The 26,655-nt window shown below is 43.7% G+C and overlaps 1 long non-coding RNA gene across 1 annotated transcript; it reads right to left on the reverse strand.

Annotated features, from left to right (window-relative positions):
* Positions 1-26,486, reverse strand: LOC144930968 (uncharacterized). The gene is made up of 4 exons (XR_013636481.1): positions 26,397-26,486; positions 20,565-20,682; positions 1,333-1,389; positions 1-902 (listed from the first exon to the last, which is right to left on the reverse strand). It is a non-coding gene; the product is annotated as an uncharacterized LOC144930968 (long non-coding RNA).
* Positions 26,487-26,655: the final 169 nt, after the last annotated feature.

A 26,655-nucleotide genomic window follows, 5' to 3' on the forward strand; every position in this document is an offset into this window, starting at 1 on the left:
ATTAATTATTTATAGCACTGAGAAATGTGCCATATGCTTCACATGAGACATAGAAGGACCATTTCCCTACCCCCTACACCCAAAAAAACTGTACAATCTAAGAGGTCGGGGGTCAATTATGGCAGCTTTGCCACAAGCCCTGTGTTTTATCACCATCGTCCGCAAATCCCAAAGGGATGTGGCCTCCTTGCACATTGAGCACCACCTTGATCGATCTCTGGCAAAGTACTTAAGGTGGCCTAGTTGTATATTCAGTTTATAACCATCACTGGCAATTTTCTCACACCACCAAAGCTTTTGACACCCACATGATTGCCAGCCATGTAGACACATTCCTTGGTACACATGCTTTGAAATTCATTGGTCTGTCATTCTAATAATATGTCCACCCCAAGAAAACCTCTAAAACCAAACCAGTGCTGATTAAGGCAGTTGCTGGGTTCGGTTTTGAATATCCTCATTTCTAATCCTGTCCTGCCACTTGATGTGGAGCAGCTGATGAAAATGACAAGAATCATCCATCTGGGGTTCTTCAGCCCTCCTCTGTGCCCACATTTCACTTCTGTACAGTAGAGTTGGTGTAACTGTGGTTCTGCACATCTACAGCTTTGTAGCAAGCTTGATGTCATGACATCGCCATGTGGGAGGAATGTTAACTGGGTTCAAATAACAGTTCTGGGGAGGATTTGGAGGTGGGAGACAGCCTGGCCTAGTTTCTGTCTCATTCAGGGCCTCCTGAAGGTATGGTTCAATGGGACCCTGTGCAGTGGTTTGCGGATGGGGAACCTATCCCAAGTGTCTTTCCTACCTCACTGCTACAGCTGCTTTCATAGTTCCCATGTGTTCTCAGGACAGTGTCCGCTGCTGCTTCTTTAGAACATTTGGGTGCTGCCAACATTTTCCTGAAGAAGGCAAGTAAAGGGAAGGTAAAATTGAAGGTTTTTAAGGGTTAATATCTCAGAAAAAGCAGAATGGAATTTCATGGGATAAAGAAAAGGCACTTCTATAGCCTGAGTGCTGTCCTCCTTCCAAATATCAAAGGAGACTGTGACTCAGGGAGCAAAACAGTATCTCTTGCAAGTACTTGATCACATTTTGCTGTAGGGACTTTTGTCCAGGAAAAACAGCGAAAGCATGATAACTGACTAATAGCTCTCTAGCATCCAATATCCTAACATAATGCTTCTGATTAGTCTACATAACGCACTTTAGAACTACAGCTGAAATGGAGAAGAAATAATAAAAAAGCTGCTATAAGAGTATATTGATTATTTCTTTTCAATAGTAGTGCCATTTACTAGTAAATGTAAAATCAAACCCACAAGCACTTACTTTAATGCAGAATATGGAAAACGTCCAGTAGTTTTCTTCTGTTGGTCTAAGCATTTTCTGTGGGTTGACAGCACAAAGACAAGGAAAAAGTAGAGTAGCTTATGTGGAAAGTGATACAAATGTAGCAAATAATTCCATTGCCGTCCTTTCCTGTCAGTTTATGTGTTGTTTCTCTGGTCTGAGTCTATATTAAAAATGACATTGCAGAAGAGCAATGATATTGCATTTTCCGTTTTACTAAATGACAATGGGATTTACATGCAAAAAGCCAAAAGCACAGATTTGATCTGTGTACTGGGATGTTTTCGTGTTTACAAATAGAGTATGTGTAATTTGCAGCATTTTCCTCAGTACCTTGTGATATATTGTAGGTTCCTCTTTTTGGAATACAATGCAAAGTAGGGGTTGGAGTCCTGCAGCTCTTGCTCAGGCAAAACCTCCATTAAAGCCAATGAGAGCTTTTCCAAGGGAAAAGGCTGCAGAATTAGGCCCTTCAGCTGTGAGTTGAGTTCTCATTTTTTATTTAATCAATTCTTCAAAGTTTTGAGCACTCTGGCCCCAATACAGCAAAGAATATAAGCATGTGCCCACCTTTTCAACTTTAAGTCCTGTATGGTTGTATAGTAATAGCATGATTTTGATGTTCAGTGCCAAAATCCAGACGGACCAAGCAGGACATAGTTGCTGGATATGTGTTTTTGTGGCAGTGTTACGCCATGATACAGTGGTATCTAGACTGCTTTGGTGGACAGGGAGAAGTTACATATATACCAACTTTAGATGGTAAAAATGGATGGTATTTAAACAAAAATTATCCAGATTTAGAGGGATTTTTGATGCCAAATTAGAGATTTTGTATACCAGATGCGTTCCAGACCAGATTTTTGCAATGTAATAGCAGAAGCAACCCTTATTTCTGTTTTGATGGTACAATTTCGGAAGTTTGTCCCAGGATTTTGCAGGATCCAGATACCAGAGCCAAACTTTGGCAGTGTTGATGCCATTACTAAACTGGATGGGATGCTTTTCAGAGTCCCAAACATGCTGGGCCATTCCCCTCCAGCTACTGACCTCCTCTCCCAGATACAAAAGGAGTAGCTATGTGTGTCCAAATATAGATTGAGGCCCAAAGAGCAAAATGAAGAGAAAGATGCAATGAATGGAGAAAAGAAAGGCATTAGAAATGTATTCCTGGAATTGCACTTTGTGTAACAAGGTGCCACTGCTGGATGGTGGGGAAGAACTATGCAGATACACATTAATGATACTTTTTGGAGCACGTATGTGTACCTCTTATGATCCAACAGAGTGCTAGCTCAGAATTTAAGAGGCCCAGGTTCAGCTGGCTCTGCCATTGACTTCCTTTGTAACCCTGGGCAAGTCACTTAGTCTCTTAGGGTATGTCTACACTACGAAATTAGGTCGAATTTATAGAAGTCGGTTTTTTTTAAATCGGTTTTATATATTCGAGTGCGTGTGTCCCCACAGAAAATGCTCTAAGTGCATTAAGTGCATTAACTCGGCGGAGCGCTTCCACAGTACCGAGGCAAGCGTCGACTTCCGGAGCGTTGCACTGTGGGTAGCTATCCCACAGTTCCCGCAGTCTCCGCTGCCCATTGGAATTCTGGGTTGATATCCCAATGCCTGATGGGGCTAAAACATTGTCGCGGGTGGTTCTGGGTACATATCGTCAGGACCCCATTCCCACCCTCCCTCCCCCCGTGAAAGCAAGGGCAGACAATCATTTCGCGCCTTTTTTCCTGAGTTACCTGTGCAGACGCCATACCACGGCAAGCATGGAGCCCGCTCAGGTAACCGTCACCCTATGTCTCCTGGGTGCTGGCAGACGCGGTACGGCTTTGCTGCACAGTAGCAGCAACCCATTGCCTTCTGGCAGCAGACGGTGCAATACGACTGGTAGTCGTCCTCGTCGTGTCCGAGGTGCTCCTGGCCACGTCGGCTGGGAGCGCCTGGGCAGACATGGGCGCAGGGACTAAATTTGGAGTGACTTGACCAGGTCATTCTCTTTAGTCCTGCAGTCCTATTGAACTGTCTTATGGTGAGCGGGCAGGCGATACGGACTGCTAGCAGTCGTACTGTACCATCTTCTGCCAGGCAGGCAAGAGATGAGGATTGCTAGCAGTCGTATTGTACCATCTTATGCCAGGCAGGCAAGAGATGAAGATGGCTAGCAGTCGTACTGTACCATCTTCTGCCAAGCAGCCATGAGATGTGGATGGCATGCAGTCCTTCTGCACCGTCTGCTGCCAGCCAAAGATGTAAAGGATAGATGGAGTGGGTCAGAACAAGAAATAGACCAGATTTGTTTTGTACTCATTTTCCTCCTCCCCTGTCTAGATCACACTGCAGTCAGTCACAGAGAAGGCGCAGCGAGGTTAATCTAGCCATGTATCAATCAGAGGCCAGGCTAACCTCCTTGTTCCAATAACAACGATAACTTTCCACGATATGCATCTGAGGAAGTGAGCTGTAGCTCACGAAAGCTTATGCTCTAATAAATTGGTTAGTCTCTAAGGTGCCACAAGTCCTCCTTTTCTTTTAACGATAACTTTGGTGCACCATTTCTTATTGGAACCCTCCGTGCAGTCCTGCCTGAAATACTCCTTGATGTACAGGCACACCCTTTGTTGATTTTAGCTCCCTGAAGCCAACCCTGTAAGCTGTGTCGTCAGTCGCCCCTCCCTCCGTCAGAGCAACGGCAGACAATCGTTCCGCGCCTTTTTTCTGTGCGGACGCCATACCAAGGCAAGCATGGAGGCCGCTGAGCTCATTTTGGCAATTAGGAGCACATCAACCACCACACGCATTATCCAGCAGTATATGCAGCACCAGAACATGGCAACGCGATACCGGGCGAGGAGGCGACGTCAGCGCGGTCCCGTGAGTGATCAGGACATGGACACAGATTTCTCTGAAAGCATGGGCCCTGCCAATGCATGCATCATGGTGCTAATGGGGCAGGTTCATGCTGTGGAACGCCGATTCTGGGCTCGGGAAACAAGCACAGACTGGTGGGACCGCATAGTGTTGCAGGTCTGGGATGATTCCCAGTGGCTGCGAAACTTTTGCATGCGTAAGGGCACTTTCATGGAACTTTGTGACTTGCTTTCCCCTGCCCTGAAGCGCATGAATACCAGGATGAGAGCAGCCCTCACAGTTGAGAAGCGAGTGGCGATAGCCCTGTGGAAGCTTGCAACGCCAGACAGCTACCGGTCAGTTGGGAATCAATTTGGAGTGGGCAAATCTACTGTGGTGGCTGCTGTGATGCAAGTAGCTCACGCAATCAAAGATCTGCTGATATCAAGGGTAGTGACCCTGGGAAATGTGCAGGTCATAGTGGATGGCTTTGCTGCAATGGGATTCCCTAACTGTGGTGGGGCTATAGACGGAACCCATATCCCTATCTTGGCACCAGAGCACCAAGCCGGCGAGTACATAAACCGCAAGGGGTACTTTTCGATAGTGCTGCAAGCTCTGGTGGATCACAAGGGACGTTTCACCAACATCAACGTGGGATGGCCGGGAAAGGTGCATGATGCTCGCATCTTCAGGAACTCTGGTCTGTTTCAAAAGCTGCAGGAAGGGACTTTCTTCCCAGACCAGAAAATAACTGTTGGGGATGTTGAAATGCCTATATGTATCCTTGGGGACCCAGCCTACCCCTTAATGCCATGGCTCATGAAGCCGTACACAGGCAGCCTGGACAGTGGTCAGGAGCTGTTCAACTACAGGCTGAGCAAGTGCAGAATGGTGGTAGAATGTGCATTTGGATGTTTAAAGGCGCGCTGGCGCAGTTTACTGACTCGCTTAGACCTCAGCGAAACCAATATTCCCACTGTTATTACTGCTTGCTGTGTGCTCCACAATATCTGTGAGAGTAAGGGGGAGACGTTTATGGCGGGGTGGGAGGCTGAGGCAAATCGCCTAGCTGCTGGTTACGCGCAGCCAGACACCAGGGCGGTTAGAAGAGCACAGGAGGGCGCGGTACGCATCAGAGAAGCTTTGAAAACCAGTTTCATGACTGGCCAGGCTACAGTGTGAAAGTTCTGTTTGTTTCTCCTTGATGAAACCCCCCGCCCCTTGGTTCACTCTACTTCCCTGTAAGCTAACCACCCTCCCCTCCTCCCTTTAATCACCGCTTGCAGAGGCAATAAAGTCATTGCTGCTTCACAGTCATGCATTCGTTATTCATTCATCACACAAATAGGGAGATGACTACCAAGGTATCCCAGGAGGGGTGGTGGAGGAGGGAAGGAAAATGCCACACAGCACTTTAAGCACAGCACTTTAAAAGTTTACAACTTTAAAATTTATTGAATGACAGCCTTCTTTTTTTTGGGCAATCCTCTGTGGTGGAGTGGCTGGTTGGTCGGAGGCCCCCCCACCGCGTTCTTGGGCGTCTGGGTGTGGAGGCTATGGAACTTGGGGAGGAGGGCGGTTGGTTACAGAGGGGCAGCAGTGGCAGTCTGTGCTCCAGCTGCCTTTGCTGCAGCTCAACCATACACTGGAGCATTCTGGTTTGGTCCTGCAGCAGCCTCAGCATTGAATCCTGCCTCCTCTCATCACGCTGCCGCCACATTTGAGCTTCAGCCCTGTCTTCAGCCCGCCACTTACTCTCTTCAGCCCGCCACTTACTCTCTTCAGCCCTCCACCTCTCCTCCCGGTCATTTTGTGCTTTCCTGCACTCTGACATTATTTGCCTCCACGCATTCATCTGTGCTCTGTCAGTGTGGGAGGACAGCATGAGCTCGGAGAACATTTCATCGCGAGTGCGTTTTTTTTTCTTTCTAAGCTTCACTAGCCTCTGGGAAGGAGAAGATCCTGTGATCATTGAAACACATGCAGCTGATGGAGAAAAAAAAAGGGACAGCGGTATTTAAAAAGACACATTTTATAAAACAGTGGCTACGCTCTTTCAGGGTAAACCTTGCTGTTAACATTACATACATAGCACATGTGCTTTCGTTACAAGGTCGCATTTTGCCTCCTCCCACTGCGTGACTACCCCCTCAACCTTCCCCCCTCCCTGTGGCTAACAGCGGCGAACATTTCTGTTCAGCCACAGGCAAACAGCCCAGCAGGAATGGGCTATACTGAGTGTCCCTGAAGAAAAGCACCCTATTTCAACCAGGTGACCATGAATTATATCTCACTCTCCTGAGGATAACACAGAGAGATAAAGAACGGATTTTGGTTGAATGCCAGCAAACATACACTGCAATGCTTTGTTCTACAGTGATTCCCGAGTATGTGTTACTGGCCTGGAGTGATAAAGTGTCCTACCATGAAGGACGAAATAAGGCTGCCCTCCCCAGAAACCTTTTGCAAAGGCTTTAGGACTACATCTAGGAGAACCGCAAATGCCAGGGCAAAGTAATCCTTTCACATGCTTGCTTTTAAACCATGTATACCATTTTAAAAGGTACACTCACCAGAGGTCCCTTCTCCGCCTGCTGGGTCCAGGAGGCAGCCTTGGGTGGGTTCGGGGGGTACTGGCTCCAGGTCTAGGGTGAGAAACAGTTCCTGGCTGTCGGGAAAACCGGTTTCTCCGCTTGCTTGCTGTGAGCTATCTACAACCTCCTCCTCATCATCATCTTCTTCGTCCCCAAAACCTGCTTCCGTATTGCCTCCATCTCCATTGAAGGAGTCAAACAACACGGCTGGGGTAGTGGTGGCTGAACCCCCTAAAATGGCATGCAGCTCATCATAGAAGCGGCATGTTTGGGGCTCTGACCCAGAGCAGCTGTTCGCCTCTCTGGTTTTCTGGTAGGCTTGCCTCAGCTCCTTCAGTTTCACGCGGCACTGCTTCGGGTCCCTGTTATGGCCTCTGTCCTTCATGCCCTGGGAGATTTTCACAAAGGTTTTGGCATTTCAAAAACTGGAACGGAGTTCTGATAGCACGGATTCCTCTCCCCAAATAGCGATCAGATCCCGTACCTCCCGTTCGGTCCATGCTGGAGCTCTTTTGCGATTCTGGGACTCCATCATGGTCACCTGTGCTGATGAGCTCTGCATGGTCACCTGCAGCTTGCCACGCTGGCCAAACAGGAAATGAGATTCAAAAGTTTGCGGTTCTTTTCCTGTCTACCTGGCCAGTGCATCTGAGTTGAGAGTGCTGTCCAGAGCGGTCAGAATGGAGCACTCTGGGATAGCTCCCGGAGGCCAATACCATCGAATTGTGTCCACAGTACCCCAAATTCGAGCTGGGAACGTCGATTTAAGTGCTAATCCACTTGTCAGGGGTGGAGTAAGGAAATCGATTTTAAGAGCCCTTTAAGTCGAAATAAAGGGCTTCACTGTGTGGACGGGTGCAGGTTTAAATCGATTTAACGTTGCTAAATTCGACCTAAAGTCCTAGTGTAGACCAGGGCTGAGTTTCCTGTCAGGAAAATGGCAATAACAGTACTTTACTACCTCATGAGGTGTTGTGAGGATAAGCACATTTAAGATTATCTGGTGCTTAGATACTATGGTGATGGAAGCCAAATAAGTACCATATGTAGATTTTGAGAGCTACTTCATACAGGTCCAGAATTTGTCCTCTTTGTAATAAAAATAAAGTAATTAGCAGGAAGGAGAGCAGTTATTAACTTTATTATTGGTGTGTCCACATGTGGAATATTTAAGGTGTATATCATTTTGGTGTCTAATCATCATTTAGTAGTTTGTCTTGGATTTAGAAAAATCAGTTATTGTTTAATTCCATCAGAAATACATGCAAAATTTTTACAACCCACAAATTAACCTTCATGCAGGGATATGTTCCCAAAAGACGACTGAATAAATTTCCTTGCTAATCTACAGCTTTGCTGTTTGTATTATTCCTCTGCAAGCTCAATGATTTGCAATAGTGGAGAACTGCTGGGGATCGGTTTGACTGAGATCTCCAGACAGAATGTGCAGTTTGTGATCACTGAAATCAAAGGAACAATGTCATTGGGTTCAAATGCAGTCCTAAAGACAGGAATATTTCACTACATCAGCAAAGCAGAAATATGTTCTTTCTGTTATAGAACCTCACTTTTCCTGGAACATTCGAAAATAAAACACCTTCCTTTTTATTATTAGTTTATAAGAAAACATGTATATACAGCTAAATATTTACACAGTGCCATGTGCATTTTGTCTTTCTAAAACAAATGTTGATGAAGCCAATAGATTATTTCTTCCAAAATATTTAAAATTAAAAATGTTTAGTGTGTGTGTGCATACATTAGAGAGCAGGGAGGGTGTGTGATCAAATTTTACTGAAATTCATACTATTTTAAAAAAATTGAATCTCATTTTAATATACTTCTTTCCATAGTTGCTTGCCTTTAGTGACGGATTGGACTCTTTAGAAATCCCCATTAGTTTTCTGATCATACCCACTTTGAACTAAAATTCCAAAGGCCCAGATCCTCAAAAGTATACAGGCATCTGACTCCAATTGAAATCAATGGAAGTTAAATGCCTAAATAGAGAATCTGGGACAGATTTCCTATATGATGCAAGCAAAGTCACTTAATCCAAACTTTTCACAGGTGGTCACTAACTGAGTATTCCTGATTTTCCTGGGTGTGTGATTAAGATACACTGGGGTCTGACTGGCAGGAGTGCTGAGCACTCACAGCTGTAAGTGAAGTAAACAGAAACTGTGGTTTGAACATATAAAGGATTAATGTTAAGTCTTCTGAAAAATCAGATCCTGTACATCTCACATTGGGCACCCAATATTAGGTGGATACTTTGGACCTTAATCTTTCTCTATCTCAGTTCCCCTAATCTTGCAAGGGCATTGTGAAAATGATTGCATTAATATTCGTGAAGCAATCAGATACTATAGTGCTGAGAATCACAGAAAAGCCCATAAAGGAAATTAATAATTCTTTCTTCAGAGCAGGGTTTGAACAGTAAATAAGGCACTGGGCCACATATTGCCCAATTAGGAGAAAACAAAATATTGGATTGCTGAGCATTAAGTGAGCACTGTCCACTCTGCACACTGAATGAGGTAGAGGTTTGTGGGGAAAAAAACAAAATGTGATCATGTAATTAAAGACTGCATCATAATACGTGTGTGCAAGGGAGGGGCGAATTAAGGTTGCACCGGTGACCTTAACTCTGGCATTTCCCAATTTTTGAGTACTTGACTTTGCATCCTTAATAATGTTCTTTTAACATAGATTTGTGTATGTACGTGTGCATAATTGCATATCATCTGGACATTCCGAATATAGGAACATAACTGTTTCTAGACTATGAGTTGTAAGACATGCCATATATCACTCAAAAGATAATTTCCCCTAGATTTACAATAAAGTCTAAGTCCTAAATTTGTCCTGTCACAATGATTTTCTCTTTCTTATTGTGCTTTCTCTAGTCTGTGAGTAAAAATACTTTATTAACAAAGCTTATTGGAAATTAGGCAATCTGTAATATCATGAAGAAGCAGAAAAAAAGCAGCAACAACAGCTAGAGTTTCAAGCCAGCCAACATAGGAACGTTAGCAGCTAGAGGAAAGTGAGAAAAGGGCCCAAGCCCTTGTCAGAACTTCTGGCAGAGGAGAATCTAGTACATTGGACATTGTCATTGCTATTGTATCAAAAATTGTATACTTTAAACAGACGATCAATTACGTGCAGCCTGGAATTTCAAATGTGATTGCTTCCTTACATGGCAAGAACCTAAAAAATAACATGCAAGGTTTATGTTACATTTTGCTGCAAATACTACATGCAGGATAGCTAGACATCCAATCGTGAGTTTTGGAAGAAGTCCAAAGACCCCAAATAGGGAAGTGGCGAAGAAGAAGAAGTTGATGATACACTTAATCATGCAAACTTAGAAAAACTACATGTGAAGAGAATTTTCTTTTCACTTTATTCCTCATGCAATCTTCTCTCCAGTTAATTTCACAGAATATTTAAATAGCGAAGTTTTAATGACACTGTGCTCATGATTCACATGTGTGTTTGTTGAGACAGAAGGAATCTGCATGCCACTATATCTTTATTCCTTTAACAATGTTGTCAGCTAACAGATAAGCCTGGACAATTGGGATGTCCCAAAATGGCTATCAGTTCTTCTCCCTATCTCTGCAATTTTGCTGGCTGTCATGTGGTATCCTTATGGACCCTATGTGGAGCTCTTTGTTCTGTACATGGAGTTCCTTCTGTGTCAGCTGCTCAGACTTGCAAGGGAGAAGAGAGAAGTTCTGTCTTCCCTGATCACCTCCTCAGCTGCACAGACCTAATGCTACTCTCTTCTCTCCTTGGCCTGCAGTTCCTACCCTGACACTTTCAGTGGAGCAATGGTAAAATAATATGCCATTTTGAGTCCTAAGGCATCACAGCAACTAAAGATACATCATTACAGCATGGAGAATGAGAGACACAATGGTACACATAGCGCCTTGCACAACCTCCCTCAATTACGCTCCACTCCTAAATTTAAAATCTGGAAAACCCACAAAACCTTGTGACTTCCCCAGTCTTGGCATAACACCACTAGATTCAATATTGTCCCACAATTAATTCCTTTTTAAAGTAAACCTTTCTCTTTCCAATGCTAGGAAACCAGTTATGAATTAGCTGATACTCTATCCCAGGGGTCAGCAAACTTTGGCATGCAGCCCATTAGAGTAATCTGCTGGCAGGCCGCAAGATGCTTTGTTTATGCTGATCGTCTGCAGGCACAGCCCCCTGCAACTCCCAGTGGCCGCGGTTCACCGCTCCCGGCCAATGGGAGCTGTGGGAAGCAGCGGCCAGCACTTCCCTGCAGCCTGTGCTTCTTCCCACAGCTCCCATTGGCTGGGAATGGCGAATCATGGCCACTGGAAGACCGTGCTTGTGGACAGTCAGCGTAAACAAAACGTCTCACGGCCTGCCAGCAGATTACCCCGATGGACCGTGCTGAAGGTTGCCGACCCCTGCTCTATCGCATCCGCAACAAAGAACAGAGACCCTGAATTAGTGTCCAAGTATGCCCCTTTCCTGAGATTGGCCTTTATTGATAACCAAAAAAAATAATAATACAATATAACCCCGGTCTAAGGTTCCGCCCCAAACTTGTTTTATTGTGAGAAAGTAAGGAGTATCTACTGCTACTGTTATGGTACAAATTTGAAAATTACATAAGTCAGAGCTGCATTGGTCAGCTCTGACTTTCATCGCTGATATTTATGTGACATTTGCTGATTTTTCCAAGAAGAATGCACCTGCAAAATGCTGAAATGCTACTGGTTGATCTGGGAATAACTATAGCAGCAGTCACAGAGAAGGCATATGGTTTAAAGGTGTTGTGGGTGGTAAAACAGCGAGGAATCCTCGGGATCTCATTCAGTATGGTCATGTTCAAAGTGCTCACGTTTAGAGCAACAATGCAACAAATAATGAACACAAAGATAACTAGATTCCTCTCTGTCGTGTCCTTACAAAGGGTAAAATTCACCCCTGTGCAGAGAGCCAGCACAAACACTGTGTACCACCTAATTCCCACTTAAGACTTCAAATTTTCATTCCATTTCATTAAATGTAGTGCTTTTACCTTTATGCTGCCACCCTGTGATTGCTCATAGCAAATATACTGTTTGTTGCTCATGTATAAAGTTCCTGTCAGTGAATAAACAGAGTTGCTGCTGGAATGCTCCCAGCACAGCAGAAGGGTGCATGTCTCTTTGCTTTTGGCTGTCTCCTATTTATAACAAATAGACCCCACTCTGTCCACACTGGGAGCAGACTCATATTAGTAACAATCATGTTTACAGTTTGGCTGTGATCAGACAATCGACATCTTCTTATGCAGCAGAATGGCTCCTTGTGAGTATTCCGAATTATGTCTTATTTCACTGGCAAAAATAAGCTTGCACTACTACTTGCCTGGTTAGTCTTGCAGAGCCTAAACAGCTACGAAAGACTGAGCTGGATACTATTGTCACCCATGCATCAACAGAATTGCAGAATCTTTATTACTAGTTATGATGCACAAGCAAGCAAGGCTACATCTTGACTTTCAAGATACTTTCAAGTTTCCAGGTAGAGCTTCCAGATCTGGCAGTCAGAAAAAAATGATTTGGCTTGTAAAGTGAGCAAAACTGACATAGACTCATTAAAGGACTAGAAATATATAACCTTATGATCAGGGCCGGATTTACACTTTACATGCCCACAGGCACAGCATCTTCAACAACCGCCCGGCCTACAGCAACCTTTGTGTTTTCCATAAAAAATGAAACTCTCCCCTGCCTCTGCCTCCCCAGCCCCAGAACTGGCCCTGTTCCTCCCCACAGCAGCCCCTCGAAGCAGGGATGCCCGCCCCTAGCCCCCATCTCCACGGGTGGAGCAGCCCCAGAGCAGCAGGAGTGGCCAGATCACAGCCTCTCCAGGAATGCACGAGTCCTGCCACATATGGCGCTCCCAGCCCTAGCCGGGGCACAACCCACCTGCCCCAGGCAAGGCGCAAGGGGAAGACTGTACCTCTCCCCATGGCAAGCTGTCCCCAGGTATCTTCCGTCCCTCCTGCAGCCTGGCACAGCAGCTGCGCTCCGGCTCCGCTTCTGCAAGTGAATGGCTACACCTCTCCCTCTAGCTTTCCAGCACGGGGTGGAGGCAGCAGGGTGGCCGAGATTGGGAAGGGGCTGGGACACTCCCAGTATCTTCAGCAGCCACCCCGCCTGGCTGAGACTTACAGTGCCCCCAGGCAGGCTGACTTGGATGCTCACCCTGCTCCAGCCCCACACACTGGGCAGACACCAACCCATACCAGGAGCCTGGCCAGGCCGCCCACAGGGGAGCTGTGCCCCCCTGTAAGGCAGTATGAAGGGACGTAGCAGGATGAAGGGAGCATCTCTTTCCCAGGGAAAGTCACTTTTAACTGCATATATATTAACTTTTTAACTTTTAACCTAACTTTTAGGTGCCCCTAGAATGCCAGTGCCCCTAGGCACATGCCTACTGTGCCTAATTGGAAATCTGGCCCTACTTTTGAAGGTATTTTTAGTGTCAATTTTCAGAATATAATGTCAGCGTTAGCATACATGTTCCTGAAGGATTCTAGATGGTTTCTCTAAATGGTGTTACCTAGGTTATTTTGGTGATTAACTGTGTAAGAATATTTCATAAAATCATGCTACACAGTACTTAGAAAGAAGTAGCCTATGGCATAATTGGGCTAGGACAGTTCTCAGAACAAAATTTCTGGTGGAATTTTTTTTTCAGGGAAATTGTGCTAATACCCTTCTAGCAATAATTGTATTTAAATATAGTTGAGGCTAGAATAGTTTTGCTCCCAATCTTAGCAAGATCTTAGAAGTTCCCTTTTTATATTGGTATGATGATGAGAAAAGAAAGGAAGATACATTTCAAGGCTGTGTCTACACTACAAAATCTAACCATATTTGGCAATGGGTGTCAAACTTGGCTCCCAATTATCCGTGCCCTAGCCCCCTTCAATTAATGTTGACAGTACTGTAATTGTATTTCTGGTGAGAAAAGTTCAATCAAGTTCAACATCCATTGTAAGAAATCATAGTTAACCCCGATAGAAATGTTTTGTCAAAACAGGAGTTGAACTCAGTTTATCCTGTCTACATCAACAGGAAAACCACTGTCTGAGTTGGTTGGAACAGCCATATTTGATTCTAGTTGTGAAACACAGTAGGATTTTCTAATGTAGCCTAAGCCATATTGTTGAGGCCTTTTAAAAATTAGATATTCTAAATCGTATTCTTACATGCTGCATGATAAAAATAATGTTAAATACCCACAATAGAAAGGGTTTGTATCCCCACTTGTACCAAAAATAAATCCAAAAATAAAAGGAAATCCAAAAGGATAAAAGATATCTAAAACAAAGTTAGATGTTTTTAAACTTCAGGAGCAGTCATTTACCATAAGAAAACCTCCATTGCATGTTGTGTTGTTACAGATTGTCATAAATAAAACAAAATAATGGTGTCTCCAGACACAATTTACCATTGTCCTATTGGGGCCTGTGGTGGGGGGTGCCCCACCTCCCAGGCAAGATTGGGCTACAACAGGCCAGAGAGGCTGTGCGGAACGGCAGCCAATCAGCGAAGACCTGTGGGGGAGCCAATCAGTGCCGAACTGAGGGCAGCCAATCAGGGCCAGTCTAGGCCCTATATAAAGGCTGTCCAGGAAAGACACAGTCAGTCTTTCCCAGATCTTCAGAGGGGAAGGTCTGTCGCCTGAGCACAGCACAGCACAGCACAGCACAGCACAGCACAGCACAGCACAGCACAGCACAGCACAGCACAGCACAGCACAGCACAGCACAGCACAGCACAGCACAGCACAGCACAGCACAGCACAGGAGAGGAGAGGAGAGGAGAGTTCCAGCCTGATACCTGTTAGACTGCAGGCCTAACAGGAGGAGTGGAGAGGCTGCCACTAGAGGGTTCCTGGGTTGGAACCCAGAGCAGTGGGTTGGCCTGGGTCCTGCCCTTTCCCCTTGTACTGCACCTGGCCAAGGAGGAGTGGCCGTGATAGACTGCAATTGGCCCTTGAGCAGAGGAGCTAGACTTTAGGGGTTGTGGTTGGCCACTGCAGCAGGGGTGAGTTGGAAGACTGCTGTTTAACCTGCCCCCCCACACACACAAGGGGATGAGGATGGACTAAGGGGTACTGTCAGAGGGCAGTGACCAGAAACAGCTGTTGCTGAGCAGGGAGCAACGTGGGTCCCAGGGCAGCAGAGCAAACGATGAGGCCAGACACCATGCATTGAGGGTGCTCCGCAGCGGTCGAGAGCTAATTCCTCGAGTGACTGGTAGGAAGTGCCAGTAATGTGAGTAGAACCCTGTCACAGGGCCCAATAAGTGAATGACCAGTTTAATTAACTTTAGAATGTTCTTCACTAATGCCCTACGTCTCTTTATAATAACTCATTGCTGGAGCTGTGGGAATAAACATAGAAGTGTGTATTCCTTTGTTTCTCGTGTTTATAAGCCTTCCTTCTGAGGATACTTAAACTATCCTGAAACATCTGCACCTACACCAGGGGTCAGTTACCAATAACTGAGGGTTCAGATTTTGATTCATTTTGAGTAATACAGTATTTGCAAGTAGTCCCAATGGGACTAATCAAGGAGTAACATGCTCTTCATCATGAATAAGGGTATAATAATCAGGCCCTCCAATATGCCTCAGAAATATAAGGTCAGATTCTGCATCCTTACTTATCCTGTAAATAGCCCCATTCACTTATATGGGGCTAGCTACAGAGTAAGGTACTCAGTATGAGTAAGAGGATCAGAACTGGCCTCTAATCTAAGGCCTGGTCTAAACTATGGGGTTAGGTCGAATTTAGCTGCATTAGGTCGATTTAAAAATGACTGCGTCCACACAACCAACCCTGTTCTGTTGACCTAAAGAGCTCTTAAGTCGACTTCCCTACTCCTCCCCGACAAGGGGAGTAGCGCTAAAATTGACCTTGCTGGGTCGAATTTGGGGTAGTGCAGATGCAAATTGACTGTATTGGCCTCCAGGAGCTATCACAGAGTGCTCCATTGTGACTGCTCTGGACAGCACTTTGAACTCCGATGCACTAGCCAGGTACACAGAAAAGTGCTGGGAACTTTTGAATTTCATTTCCTGTTTGGTCAGCGTGGTGAGCTCAGCAGCACAGGTGACCATGCTGTCCTCCCAGAATTGTAGAGCGTAGAATGTTTTTATGCTCCCCCTATCATCTCCATCCCTGAGGTTATCGCAGATTAGAAGGCGAAAAAAATGCACTCGTGATGACACGTTTTCCAAGCTCATGCAGTCCTCCCGCACTGATAGGGCACAGCTTACTGAATGCCTCCATGCATTGGCAGAGGCCAGGAAAGAATTAAGTGAGCATGAAGAGCGGAGGCAGGACGCGATGCTGAGGCTAATGGGGAGCAAACCGACATGATGAAGAGTCTGTTGGAGCTTCAGGAAAGCCAATAATAGCACAGATCCCCACTGTATAACCGCCTCCCCATGTTCCATAGCCTCCTCACCCAAGAACATGGCTGGGGGAGGCTCTGGGCACCCAGCCACTCCACTCCAGAGGATGGCCCAAGCAACAGAAGGCTGCTTATTGTAGCCACACTAAAAATCAAACTGTTTGAATGACCATGTGGCCTTGTCCTTCCCTCTTCCCCCCCCCACCCCACCCCACCCAGGCTACCTTGTCAGTTATCTCTCTCTCTCTCTCTTTTTTTTTTAAATTAATAACGCATGGTTTCAAAAAAAATTGTCACTTTATTTCGAAGGGGGGAGGGTGATTGGTTTACAGGGAATTAAAATCAATAAAGGGGGTGGGTTTGCATCAAGGAGAAACACACACAACTGTCACACCAAAGCCTGGCCCATCATGAAACTGGTTTTCAAAGCCTGTCTGATGCTCAGCACGCCTTGCTATGCTCTTCTAATCACCCTGGTGTCTGGCTGCTCAAAATCGGACGCCAGGCGATTTGCCTCAACCTCCCACCCCATCATAAATGTCTTCCTCTCCCCCCCTCCCCGACTTACACTCACAGATATTACAGAGCACACAGCAAGCAGCAATAACAATGGGAATGTAGGTTGCACTGAGGTCTGACCTAGTCAGCAAACAGCATCAGCGAGCTTTTAAATGTCCAAAGGCACATTCTACCACCATTCTGCACTTGCTCAGCCTATAGTTGAACTGTTCCTTACTACTGTCCAGGCTTCATGAGCCATGGGAGCAAGGGGTAGGCTGGGGTAGGTGCTGACTGCACGGTGCTGCCAGCTGGGAGAGCAGCCTGAGGCAGAAGCTTCCAGCTCGCATGATATTCCAGGCAGGACTGAATTTTCATGAGATGAAACTTAAAGAAGAGAATGACCTGGAGTCTCTGGCTCCCATTCGGTGCTCTAAGACGAGAATAGCCATGTTTGTCCAGGCACCCCTGATCGACCTCACCGAAGTCTGCCAGGAGATGTACAATGGCTATCAGTCCTACTGCACCATCTGCCGCGAAGGCAAGGAGCTGCTGCTGTGTAGCAATGCCAGCAGCACCCAGGAGATATACGGTCACCATGAGCTGAGCGGACTCCATGCTTGCCGTGGTATGGCATTTGCACGGGTAACCCAGGAAAAAAAGGCACGAAATGATTGTCTTCCATTCCTTTCACGGAGGGAGGTAGGGAGGAGGGCCTGACGACATGTACCCAAAACCACCCGCAACAATGTTTTTGCCCCATCAGGCATTGGGAGCTTAACCCAGAATTCCAATGGGCAGCGGAGACTGTGGGAACTATGGGATAGCTACCCACAGTGCACTGCTCTGTAAGTCAGTGCTAACTACGGTAGTGAGGACGCACTCCGCCGACTTAATGTGCTTAATGTGGCCATACGCAATTGACTGTATAAAATCGGTTTCTAAAAATTGACTTCTATAAAATCAACCTAATTTCGTAGTGTAGACATACCCTGAGACCAGATTTTTCTCAAAACAGTGATCCGTCACTCATGTGAGTAGTATCATTAGCTATAATTAAACTACTCGAGTAACTTTTCACCAATGTATGCAAGAGACTTAAAATCTGGCCCACAGATTGTAGGTAGCCCAATTTTATGCTCATTCCCACAGACTGTGGTTTTTACAGATAGCTTTGTAAATTCTGGATTCAAAGTATTGTGAATGTCTGATTTTTTTTTCATTCATTTTTAGTTTTGCATGGTTAAGCTTTTGGTTGGTTTTTAAAGTTTTTTATTTATATACTGAAAATAATTGGATGGCAGCAATGTCACTATATTTTCAGTTGTGGAAAATCCATTACCAATTAGGATACTTGTTTTTCTTACATACTATAAATCAAGAGTAAGGAGACTGAGGCGACAAGTGTGATGTCGCTTTATAATAATACTATTGACTAATGTTTGTTAACTGTGTTCCATAGCATGCAGCACAGCATAAAACACTCTCAATCCTAGTTTCATTTTCTACAGTTATGAAGATTGAGTATCAAGAAAGCTAATTTTGTTTACTAATCCCCATGCTTTATGCCTCAGAGAAAGCTACGTAGCCAAAACTGTTTGCGTTGCTTCTTGTGTGTATTGTAACATTTTCCTTTGTTGCATTTCATGGTGAGCATTAGTTTTATTTAAAAAAACCCCCGCCCACACATTTTTGAGTAATGATGTTTCTTACCACTTTGCAGTGTAAGGCAAAACAGATAACCTGTACCCAATTTAACACAAATCAGAACCTGGGAACTCTGAAAGGTATACCAAATCACCTGCAGTTTTTTTTTCTTTTTCCATTAGGGTTGATAGGTCAGTGGACGTTAAGCACATATTGAAGTGCTTTACTGAACACAGATGGAATTATTTACATGCCTTTTCCACAATTTCCCGCAAAGTACAGAAAAGTTCTTACACAATTGACAGGGAAAGAATCCTGGAGTGCATCAGTAGAAAGAACCATGGGATATGTCCCCAGACATATATGGACAAGTGCAGAAACAGCAAGGACACAGGAACGGCTTTGCTGTGGGGATTCTTACATCTGGGCTAAGATAGCCTGGGTGCTCAGACCTGACTGCCAATCACCCAGATTAACTATGCAGGGGAGATATACCTTAATGCCCTGATCCAACTCCCACTGAAGACAACTGCAGAACTCTCATGAATCGAATCAATAGGAATAAAACCCATCACTTTTTATTACTATTAAGATAAAATTTTTGTCATTCCAGTTTCTAAAACTCACTCTTGATAAAGGTGTTTCCATTCATACAAGGATTGTAGTGGTGTTGTGATGTAGAAATACTTTTACCTTGGCTGGATATACAGTAGTGTTTTTGTTTTTATGTTTATCTCTAAAATGTAATCAAATGTTGTTCACAGTTAAATACGAAGTACACAAAAATGCAGTACAGAAAATACTTGGAATGTACATGAAAGGAGGGCAATTTCGCCTCCCAAGAATGCTATTCCCCAGTCTTTAATTCATACTCGGCTAAAACTGAAATAATTTTATAAAGAAGAAATGAAGCATTCAAACAATTTTAATGCAGTTTAGACATCATGTGAGATTTTATGATGGAAAGCCAAGAAGCTAAAAATGCAGCCAAAGTCCTGTGACCTCTCGCCGGGTCAGCGGGCAGTGATCGATCCAGCGGGGGTCAATTTATCAGATCTAGTCTAGACGCGATAAATTGACCCCTGAATGCTCTCCCGTTGACTCCTGTACTCCATCGGCACGAGAGGTGCAGGCGGAGTCGACGGGGGAGCAGCAGCAGTCGACTCACCACAGTGAAGACCTTGTGGTGAGTAGATCGAAGTATGTCAACTTCAGCTACGTTATTCACTTAGCTGAAGATGTGTAACTTAGATCGATCCCACCCCCCTAGTGTAGACCAGGCCTTAGTTGCAAACAAATGCAACAACCGTTTGACCCATTTTTTTTTTCAACCCCCTGAAGAACCACAGCTTAAGTGTTTCATCCTGTGAAGGGGAAAAGTTTGGCACTGCAACTCAAACTGTAGTTTTCTACTCTTTGCATGCCTCTCAGACAGAGTTGTTTTAAAACAAAACATTCACAGGTTTGTTTCACCCCTGCTGCTGCAGGGCAGTGCAAATTGCATACCCTTCTGAAACCCTGACAAGGGAACACACATCTGTGGAATGACAGGTGTTCTCATCATTGATGCCTCCACTGGGATTTCTATTATGAGAAAGGCAGCTTTAATTTATGGCTGAGGTTCTGCAAGGTGGCTAATCAGAGGATGCTGAGAATACGCTAGAGCAACCTTCTCTCCAGATGCCTGGCTATGCCCTTGTACTTGCCAGTGCCACTCAGTTTAGCCACTGTATTCACCAACTGCAGGGCACATGGCAGAATAGTACCTGTGGATCTTATGCCATGACAACTCACCTTCCCCTACAGGTGAACTTTCCACCACCAAAGTCCAGGGCACCGGGGCCTTCCACCACTAGTGGTCAGCTATGGGAGCTTCAAAACAGTGGTACAAAGCTACTGCAGTGCAGCTATCTGGTCCCCTACTCTTCTTTCTTAGAGTGTATGCACCTTGATTGTGATATAGTTGAAATATTCATCTATTGTTTTAATAGATATTATGAGTAATTTCAAAGTATCTATAGTATGAAATAGTAAAGATGACATTAGGCATCACTATTAACAGGCAGTATGTCTAGTGATTAGATCAGGAACTGTGAATCTTAACTCCTTGGCTCTACTCCTGGCGTTGCTTCTTACTAACCTTAGGTGAGTCATATGCTTTCTGAACCTGAGTTTTTTTCCTTCTCAGGTTCCTTCTCAGGTTCAGGTTCCTTCCTTCTTTTTTCCTTCTGTAAAAAGTTGTAAGGATCTGTGCAAAACTGGGAAAAAATGCTTTATTAAAGTAGATGCACATTTTTTGTCAGCTCATTTTACATTGTTTTCATGTTCTCACAATTTCACAAAAAGCACCTTATCAGGAGTCCACACTTTTTCCAGATTGCCTTGGGAAATTCACTTCTAAATCAGTGTGCATGCAAAATTTTGAGCGGTCAAAATTTCATGTGAAAGTACCATCCCAGTCATTTTTGGTAATTGTGTCTTGAAGGAAGAACACAGTGGGGGATGGAGCAACAGACAATCATTCAGCCACACATTTTAACTACTCAGATTATAATGACTGTGGATGTAACTGAGAACATAATTTGTTGCATTTATCTCTATTATTTAGATTGTAATCAATCAGGGACTGTCTCTTGCTATGTGTCTGTATATCACCTACTACAATTGGGTTCTATCTTGTTTGGCACCTGTTGGTGCTACTCTACTACAAAATAATAAGTTCAGAAGTTTTTCCTAAGTAGGAAATAAAGGATCAGGTGAATAAAATGACAGTTTGACTGATACTGAAACTTTTTAAATGTCATTTCTTTTTCTTTTTTTTCTTTCTACAAAGTGGTTTTAGTTTGTATACAGGAAATCATTCAAGGTCCACAATAACATGAATCCGGGAGGCTATTTTGATCAAATGTTACTTTACATCTTTTAATTTAAAATTTGTATATAATTGTAATAGTTAAACTGTAGGAAAGACAAAATCGATTACTATTTCAATAGCTTGTGAAGTGTGGATGATCTGATGTTCACTTTTACCACCATGCAATATGCATGAAATTAGCTTTTTGAAAAATTGTCAGTAGCAATTCCTCCCACCCATGTACCAAATTTGAAATGATTTCCTAGAAGATTTTACAGTTGCCTTTGCCTTCCCACTCAATTTGCTATAGTTAAATTTTTTAATAAATTACATTTTTTTAAAATAAAACTAACATCTTGTTCAGGATTCCATTAGTCACTTTCCAATCCAACTGTGTGAGGTTATCACAGTGTACATGCTGTAAGCCCAGTTCCTTTCTACAGTAAACCAGTAATAACTCATTCTAATCATTGCAGATTATCTATCGAGAGAAGAATCTGGCTCTATATCTAACTCTATGCTGGTGTACTTTTTTTAAAAAGGACAGACACTTTGTATTTTTAATAGTTTCTGATGTTTCCTTTTGTGTCTTGTCTAGAAGGTGCATTGGCTAGTGGACAACTATATATATTTGAAAGCTAAACTTTAGGTTTCGGGCACACTGGCATTTGTACTGATAATTAAACAGATGAGTCCTGTAATATTTTGAGGGGGGAGTTGTTTCTTTGGTTTTTACATTACTTTAAATGTGTGGTGACTTGCAGCTCACACACACATTCAAGTCCTATCTTTCTTCTCTGGTCCTTCTGTCTGTAAACTGTCCCGCTTCTCTGAATTTTCTGTTACCTCTTTTATTTCCCTCTGCTTCTCACTCATCTGTATCTTTCAATATAACACTATTCTGAAAGGATTATGAAAAGGACCCATGTACTGGTTCCCATCTCTTCCATCAAAGCTACTTGGTTCATTCTTTTGCTGAAAGGTGGTCAAAGCAGACTAAAGAGCCGGTCAGCTTCTACTGGGAGCCAGAGGTATTGCTGCTCTGTGGGAGTTCACAACACAACAGTGCAACAGAAGCACAGGCAGCTGACCAAATCTCCTAGAACTGGTAGGAATTATAAAACTTTCTCTCCAAACCAGGACACTCCTGATAAATCCGGGCTATATGGTGTCCTCCTAATTCAGTTTCACAAACTGTCATAAATATAAAGGAAAGGGTAAACACCTTTAAAATCCCTCCTGGCCAGAGGAAAAACCCTTTCACCTGTAAAGGGTTAAGAAGCTAAGATAACCTCACTGGCACCTGACCAAAATGACCAATGAGAAGACAAGGTACAATGGGGGGGAGAGGACAAAGGTTCTCTCTGTCTGGGTGATGCTTTTTGCCGGGAACAGAAAAGGAATGGAGTCTTAGAATTTGGTAAGTAATCTAGCTAGATATGCATTAGATTCTGTTTTGTTTAAATGGCTGAGAAAATAAGCTGTGCTGAATGGAATGTATATTCCTGTTTTTGTGTCTTTTTGTAACTTAAGGTTTTGCCTAGAGAGATTCTCTATGTTTTGAATATGATTACCCTGTAAGGTATTTACCATCCTGATTTTACAGAGGTGATTCTTTTTTACTTTTTACTTCTATTAAAATTCTTCTTTTAAGAACCTGATTGCTTTTAATTGTTCTTAAGATCCAAGGGTTTGGGTCTGTGGTCACCTATGCAAATTGGTGAGGATTTTTATCAAGCCTTCTCCAGGAAAGGGGGTGTTGGGTTTGGGGAGGATTTTGGGGGGAAAGACGTTTCCAAGCGGGCTCTTTCCCGGTTATATATCTGTTAGACACTTGGTGGTGGCAGCAATAAAGTCCAAGAGAAAAAGGAAAATAGTTTGTACCTTGGGGAAGTTTTAACCTAAGCTGGTACAAATAAACTTAGGAGGTTTTCATGCAGGTCCCCACATCTGTACCCTAGAGTTCAGAGTGGGGAAGGAACCTTGACACAAACATAGAGGGCAGACTCTCTGGTCCACTAAAGCCCCCTTTTTCCCTGTAAACATTGTAAACTGGCATTACATTAATGGATAGCCTGTGGAGAATTCTCCCAGCACAGGGGAATTCTTAGATTCCAAGGCTAGAAGGAATCATTGTGATAATCTAGTCTGACCTTTTATATAACATAGGCCATAGACCTACCCCAAAATAATTCCTTGACCAAATTTTTTAAAAACACATCCAATCTTGATTTAAAAATGGTCAGTGATGAAGAATCCACCTCAACCCTTGGTAAACTGTTCCAGTGGTTAATTACTCTGTTAAAAACGCACAGCTTATTTCCTGTCTGAATTTGTCTAGCTTCTACCACCTGCCATTGGATTGTGTTATACCTTCCTCTACTTGATTAAAGAACCCATTATTCAATATTTGTTCCCAATGTAGGTATTTACAGACTGTAATCAAGTCACCCCTGAACCTTTTCTTTATTAAGCAAAATAGACTGAGCTCCTTGTGTTTATCGATGATTAAAGGATTAGAAAGCATGCTTTACATTCTTGTGGCTCTTCTCTTAACCTTCTCCAATATATCAACATCCTTCTTGAATTGCGGACACCAGAACTGGACACAGTATTCTAGCAGCAGCTGAACCAGAGCCAAATACAGAAGTAAAATAACGTCTCAACTCCTGTTTGTGTCTGAGGATTGCATTAGCTCTTTTGGCCACAGCATCACACTAGGAGCAATGGGAACTTTGCCAGCAGAAGCAACTCTATTGATTCTTGTACCTGCCGTCCCCCTAGCTGTCTTAAAGATTGTGTCAGAGGGAGACTGTTGGCAAGACTGGTACTAGGGCGGAGGCATGGTGGATTAGAATTCCACTACACCTAATTCTAATCTAGCATGTCATGGTTGACTCTGAAGTTCTAACTTGTGCCGGGCCAGGCAGCTCTGAATCAGGGAACTACAACTGTTCCTCTGTGGCTCTCCCATTCAATTCTGCCTGGAGTTTGGAGAGGAGAGAAGAGGCTACATCCTCTAGTGTTTGAACTCTTGGAACTAGTCTTCTAATAGATGGGTAAAACTGCTGTTTGCTACCATTTCCCATTTCAAGATTGTCTAGATTAGAATTTAGGCTCATTCTCATTGCTAACATTTCAGTATAGTACTGAAACAGGGTGTAGAACTGCTGGTTGACACAATAGCTTTCAGAGAAGATATTAAGTCATTGTTCCTTTTGCCTATCTTAGTTGGCATCCAAGTGGAAATCACGGATCATATGAAACTTGAGTAGGAGACAAGACTAATGTCCTGGCCAACTTTCCATCTCTCAATAAGAAAGGTTCTAATGTTCCTGCTTGCATGAGCTGTTGCTGAGTACATAAAGATTGCTCCACTTGTCAACATGACTGTTGCAGTACTAGTATTTAAAGAATTGAAATATCTTGATTACAAAAAGTGCTATATCAGTGGGTCAGAAAAACAAATTTCAATTTTTAAATCTCTTACATTATGCTATTGTTTCTGCTCTCCCTACATCTCTGACTTGTTAATACTCTATTTCCTTGCTTGGTCAGAGGACTTCTAAGTACAAGGATTGTTCACCATTCACTAGTTTAACTGGAACATCTTTTATTAGGGGATTCTCTTGCTATATGCTAATAGCCCAGTTTTGCAAACGCTTGATACAAATTAGGTCTTAAGTACGTTAAAATCAGCAGGACCACTCAGTCTTAAATCCCTAATAAGTATTTTCAGCAAGTTTGTAAAGCACATTGACTGAGTAGTATTCCTGATACCATAAAACAATGCCTTAAAGGCAAAACTTTTATTTATTTAAATTTATAAAGCACCTATCTTATAAATCTAGTAAAGTTATATTGCTGAACTAGGGTAAGGACTGAGTTATGTGTTTTGTACAGCATCTAGAATAATGGGAGTGCAGCAACATAAAATTAATAATGAAGGTAGAGATTGGAGGGAAAAAAATGATTCGGTCATCTAGTCTATCTCCCACATATTGCAAGGAAGTGCATAAAAGCATATGAACTGAAGTTGTACTGTATCTCAATTTTATTTTTATTAGACTTTGGGTTATACTGTTAATATTTTTTACATTTATGTATTTATTAAGCTGCTCCACTACAAAAGCAATGAGCAATGCCAGTTGCATTCTTAAACGCCACAATACATAAAGAAATGGGCACGTTTTAACAATAAAATACAGTTCTTCCACATATTGGGCTGTAAATGAAATCTGACATCAAATTGCAAATTACCAGTATAGTTGTTTGTAGTATAACCATTTGATCCTGTTATAGCTAGTCTTTGTAACTTACACTACCCTTCCCAACAAACTTTGTCTACAGTGGACGTATTTTCTTAAGATCTCCCACCATGGTCACTATACATTCAACTTTCCTGGAGTTCGCAACAGTAGGAGAACTAGCTTTTATTGGAGAGCAGCACAATTAGCAGCTCAGACCTTTTCTGAGCTGACAGATGCCATGGTGACTTTTAATGCAGGTGGTCAGATGTGCCATTGCTAGCATCAGTGCAACTCCACTGGTGGTAACAATAGTGGAGAACTATCAGGAAAAAGCCTACTCTAGATGTCCAAAATATCTCTGTGTAGTCATCTTCACAAGAAAAAAGTAATGGCATGATCACACAACAAGGTAAATTGTAAATAATGTTTCAGAGTGGTAGCTATGTTATTCTGTATCAGCAAAAACGAGGAGTCCCTGTGGCACCATAGAGATTTAACACATTTATTTGGGCATAAGCTTTGAAGTGGGTTTTAGCCACAGCTTATGCCCAAATAAATGTGTTAGTCCCTAAGGTGCTACAACTACGCCTTGTTGTTTTTGTAAATAATATGTGCCCACCAAGCAGCAGAATGAAAAAGGATGAGCTTTAGCTAGCAAAAAACTGTGAATAAAAAAATTATTAAAGTCTCTCTTCTTTTCAAAGGGATTTTTCTTTCAGGCCTCAGGGGCTGCCCATAAATTACAGAACTTTTTATGGAGGTGGGGGGGGGGTGAGTTTCAAGGCTCGCGCCCACCTTGGCCATAGGGCCTAACGCTGAACCAAGCACACACCGCGTTAGAGGACACCCCGCCCCATGCCTTACGTACTTTACAGCCCGCTGAGCGCAGATCTGGCCTGTGCTCTCCATGGGCCCGGGCCTCCGCCGCCGGCGAGTCACTCGCACCCCTCCCACGCTGCCTCCCTTACTCCGCCCCTCTTTCCCTTCCCACCCCTCCCCTCCCCTCTGCACAGCCCCCTCCGGCGCGCCCCCGGCACCGTCCCCTTCCCCGCTCCCTCACACCCTTCACTCGCCAGCCAGCCGCGCCCCTTCCGCCTTCTCCTCCCCCCACTTCCGCTCCTGCCTCG

The sequence above is a fragment of the Lepidochelys kempii genome, chromosome 11 (genome assembly GCF_965140285.1).
Source record: "Lepidochelys kempii isolate rLepKem1 chromosome 11, rLepKem1.hap1, whole genome shotgun sequence".
Classification (NCBI taxonomy): domain Eukaryota; kingdom Metazoa; phylum Chordata; order Testudines; family Cheloniidae; genus Lepidochelys; species Lepidochelys kempii.